The sequence below is a fragment of the Sus scrofa genome, chromosome 7 (genome assembly GCF_054392235.1).
Source record: "Sus scrofa isolate SSC_HxYL_T2T_F1_AM1 chromosome 7, Sscrofa_HxYL_maternal_Yorkshire_Landrace_v2.0, whole genome shotgun sequence".
Lineage (NCBI taxonomy): Eukaryota > Metazoa > Chordata > Mammalia > Artiodactyla > Suidae > Sus > Sus scrofa.
Window position 1 is genome coordinate 74,020,318 of NC_139389.1, and position 5,145 is coordinate 74,025,462.

The window sequence follows — 5,145 nt, forward strand, 5'->3', positions numbered from 1 at the left end:
CAGACTCTGGCAAAAAATACACATTTCAATAACTAGCTCAAAACAATATCAGCCAGAATGAGATTATGAGACCAGAACAGTAGGGGGCAGTCTGACACAATAGAAAAAAGGTTGCTAGGCTAATAAAACATCAGAGACAAGGCTCTTTGAGACAACAAAGACAAAAATTGTGCTAAGAGCTGTAAATCTTGCATGCTAAATTCCCATGCAAGAGACAGTCGTGGTTGTATCATAATTAAACATGCTACTAAAACATAAATCCCTTACTGATAACTTCCTCTTAGTAGCCTCATTTCCCATGGAGTGAACCAGACGCTGGTCACCCATTAACATTAATTGGAAGGATTTCTGGTGTCTTCAGCACAGAATAGGTATTGGAAACAACAAAAGAAAAGTGAATCACCATCGTCATTGCCACCAAGTACCAAGTGTGCCTGGACCACCTTTCTGAATATGGGGTTGTGTTGGTGCACAAGGACAAGATGTGATGGTTGATTCCAGTTATCTTCTGAGCCAGTGAGGCTCTGTAGAAGGAGAAAAGCCATTTATTTCTAGGTATTGTATCAGTTTTTAGGGCCTCTATAACAAAGTACTGCAAATTGAGTGTCTTCAAATAACAGAAATTTATTTTCTCAGTTCAGGAGGCTAGAAGTCTAAAATCAAGATGTTGGCAGGGCCATGCTCCATTTAACGATTTTTGGGGAGAATATTTCATTGCTTCTTCCTAGCTCCTGGTGGCAACCACTGAACCCTGATGTTCCTTGGCTTGCAGTAGCAAAACTCCAGTCACTGTCTCTGTCTTTGCATGGAGTTCCTGCTGTGCCTCTGTCTTTACATGACTGTTTTCTCCTCCACCTCCTCCTCTTCCTCCCTTTTTCCCTCCCTGTCCTCCTTCTTTCTGGTTGCACTTGCAGCATTTGGATGTTTCCGAGCCAGGTGTCAAATTGGAGCTGCAGCTGGGGTCTATGCCACAGCCACAGCAACACCAGATCCGAGTTGCATCTGTGACTTACACCACAGCTTGCGGCAATGCTGGATCCTTAACCCGCTGAGCAAGACCAGAGGTGGAACCTGTAACTTCACAGAGACAGTGTCGGGGTCCTTAACCTACTGAGCCACAATGGGAACTCCTACATGGCTGTCTTATAAGGACACCAGATATATTCGATTAGGGGCCCACTCTACTCCAATATGTCCTCATCTTAACTAATTATATACTCAAGGATGCTACTGCCAAATAAGGTCACACTGTAAAGTACTGGGGATCAAACTGTGTCTACCTTTGTGGAGGGACTCAATTGAGTCCCAAAACAAGTATTTAGAAACTTTCCCTCTGTATTTCTTATCTATTGCTGCATGACAGGTTACCCCAAGCCTAATCAAAACTCCTCCAGGGGAAGATTCACTGCCAAGTTCATGCATATGGCTATTAGAATGCCTCCAGTCTTTACTGGCTATTGGCTGGAGAGGTCAGTCCTTGTCATGTGGGCCCCTCCAGAGGGCTCATCCCAGTTTGGCAGCTGGCTACCCCTAGTGAGGACCCTGAGGGAGACAGCAAGTGACAAAGGGTGAGTGGGAAGAAAGGCAGAGTCTTTTGTAACCTATTCTTGGAAATGATATGAATTTGCAGTATTCTATTTGTCAGAAGCAAGCCATTTTGTCTAGCCTACACGCGGGAGGAGGGATTATCCAGCGCACTGTAAGGAAGAGCTAACTTGGCCTTGTATGTTTCTCCTTTACTTTCACTGCACCACCACACCCACAACCCACATGACAGCAGATGGCGTGGAGGGTGTTCTGCACAGCAAGCAATTCTGCACCACCACTTGGGTGTCCTGCAATTGAACTCAATCACGATGCTATCTACCTGGAGAGAGCATCAGATCCCACAGGTTAAGGGCTTAGTCCCATAATATACCCCAACCCCTTGCCCAGATGCCAATCCCAAATCCAGGTTGTCACCTATGCTTCTGTCTGACTGGCCATAAATCAGAGGTTCCCACCACCCCATCCTCTGGTTCAGTTAATTTGCTTGAGAGGCACACAGAACTCAGAAAACACTTACTTAGTAGATAACTACTTTATTATAAAAGGGTTTATAACTCTGGAACAGTTAGATGGGAGAAAAGCATAGGGCAAAGTGTGTGGGAAGAGGGTATTGGAGCTTCCGTGCTATCTCTCTACATCCCCACATGTTCACTGAACCCTGTCCCTTTGGGTTTTTAAGGATGCTTCAATACTTAGGCACCACTGATTAAATCACTGGCCATTGGTAATAGAATTCCATTTCTAGCTTCTCTCTCTGGAGGTTGGGATGTGATGGTGGTGGGGCTGAAAATTCCAACTCTCTAATCAAGGTTGGTTCCCCAGACAACCAGTTTCCATCCTTAGGTTACCTAGGAGTTTCCCCAAAGTCTTGTTGGCATAAACGGATGTGTTGTTGAAAGGACTTTGTTATGAATAACAAGAGATACCTTTATCCCTCTTGTCACAAATACCTTGGAAATTCCTGTGCCAGGAACTGGATGGAGACCAAACACACTTTAAAAAAAATTATTATTGTAAATCACGATATCATGGTCATGCCCAGGAGGAGGCAGGAACTCTTGAGAACCACTGTAGAGTCTGTCTCCCACATTGTCCTATAGATGATTCTTGAAACAGCTACCTGAGTGAGCCAGGTGAAGTGTAAATCAGTCACAACACGACCCTGGTTCAAACCCTCCAATGGCCCATCACTCTTACAACCTGAAGTCCCTCCCCGGGCCTAACGACTTGGCTCCGGGTCTCTCTGATCTCACTTCCTTCAACTTTCCTTCCTCTACCACTTTACTTCAGCCTCGGCTCCTTTAACAAAACATGCTGCTCCCACCCGGGGCCTCTGCCCTTGTTCCTCTGTTCAGTTTACTCTTCCCTTAGATCATGTGCGTGGCTCACTCCCTTGCTTCCTTTGGAGATCTGCTTCACTGTCACCATATCAAAACAACACACCCTTTCTTTTCTCTGCTTCTTTTCTCTTAATGGCAATCTTGTCTGACAGTTCATTATATATCTATTTATTATATGCTTCCTCCACTATAATATAATCTCTGTTAGGACTACACTTTGTTTTGTCCACTACTGTTTCCCCAGGGTCTTGGCACACAGTAGGTGCCCAACTATTATTATTATTTTAATCTTTTTACGGCCGCACCCGTGGCATATGGAGGTCCCAGGCTAGGGGTTGAATTGGAACTGTAGCTGCTGGCCTACACCACAGCCACAGCAACACCAGATCAGAGCCATATCCGCAACCTACACCACAGCTCATGGCAACGCCGGATGCTTAACCCACTGAGTGAGGCCAAGGATCCAACCTGCATCCTCATGGATACTAGTCAGATTCGTTTCCGCCGAGCCATGACAGGAGCTCCCCAGTGATTGTTTTTTGAATGAATGAATGAATAAATGTTTCTCATTTGAACTTCAACCGCTTTCTCAAGTTACATCACATAACTAAAGACCTATCAGCTACTGATGGGGAGAGTCAGAACTCAAAACCCAGGCTGGTCTCTTTCCAAGATGCAAGAATTTTTAATTTTTGCTTGTTTATTCATATTGTTGTTAAAAATGGTCTTAACAAGCACTGATCAGTTGCCTACTTTAGGAGTGGATTCTAAGTCCTTTACACATGTCATTTTTATTGTACTCAATACTCAAGACTCTGAGGTAGTCTTAATTTCATTTTATACCTGAGGAAACTAAAGCTAAGGAAATCTAAACAATTCAAATTCATACAGTAGGTGGAGAACAGAACTGAAATCCAGATCAGGCTGACTTCAAAGCACTTCTGGCTGGACCCACAGGTCATGGTGCTGAGCGCTAAGTGCCCAGCTGAGGGAAGGGCACAGTCCCAAGAGATGATAAGTCCTTGAGGAACCAGCTCTCTGGGACCCTGGAGGCAGAGAGGAAGATGACTTCTACCATGTGACTTCTGGGGGTTTCACAGAGGAACCTGGAGATGATGAGTATCTCCAGGGGCCAGTCAGACAAAGAGGACAAGGGGGTCCATGGCTTTGACATTGATGAAGGGACCATCCAGTGATGGAGAAGCAGAAGAGCCAAGAAGGAAGTATGATCGGTCACCAAAGCCTCTAAGGGGCCTCCCATGAACTTGAGGCCTCCAAAGGTCACCGCCCAGCTGGCAGCTCTCAGGAGGCCTGAGAAGAGAAGACACTGCTACATTCAGGACCACAGGATGGACTCAGACAACCCCAAGTCCATGTGTCAGCCTACTGCTGAGCGTACATGACAAAGGTTCCTTCACGTACTGGAGAGGCAGGGCCAGTCATGGCACTGAAAGAGCCCCCATCGTAAGTGGCCACTGACCTTGGAGGATCTGCTCAGTGAGGCTGCGATCAGAGAAGAGCTAGACTTGCATTCACTGCAGACCTATGGATGACTCAGGGCTGCCAGAAATAAGCAGGCTGACAAGAAGCAGAAGTGCCCTGGATCCATAATCATTGGTTATTCAGTGACAGTGCCAATCATTGGGGGCCCATATTTCCCCACTGCTTGATGCTCTTGTGTCTGCATCTTTTTTAGTGATAATGTGACACCTGAAGAATGGGCCCCCAAGGTTGGCCCCCAAAGGTCCCTATTCTGCCCAGCGACCGCTGCCCAGCCCCATCCTGGGACCTTCTCAGAGACACATCTTATGCCTCTGCTGAAGCCTCCAAGTTCATCCTTGAGGACTTCAAGAAGCACATCACTGTCACCAGACTGCTGCCCATGACTTTAGCCCCAGCCCTGGCCCACCTCCTTATGAGCCCTGCCCTACTCTGGGCTCCAGCCTTGTGCCAGGAAATTTCCAGCAAATGAAGAGCACCTAGTCCTTAGAAACCTCTTTTGTGCCCTGACTTTGGGGCCCTTGATGTTCTGCCTCCTCTACCTCCTTCTTTCCTTTGTTATTGCTCATCTCTGCCCAGCCCTTTTTGATTCTTTCTTTCCTCATCTTCCCCCCTAATTCTTACTGGCTTTGTGTGTGTTTTTCAATCAAACCAAATAAAATGAAGTGCTTTTCTATGCCTGCCTCTTGTTTTTCTCTCTCTCTTGCTTTCTCAGTTTCTCTCGTTCATCTTTTCTGCCATCTTTGAACTCTTCCCC

At 46.2% G+C, this 5,145-nt stretch overlaps 1 pseudogene; it reads left to right on the top strand.

Annotated features, from left to right (window-relative positions):
- The first annotated feature begins 1,434 nt into the window (after window positions 1-1,434).
- LOC100155611 (vacuolar protein sorting-associated protein 72 homolog pseudogene) lies at window positions 1,435-4,860 on the top strand (annotated as a pseudogene).
- The last annotated feature ends 285 nt before the right edge of the window (window positions 4,861-5,145 follow it).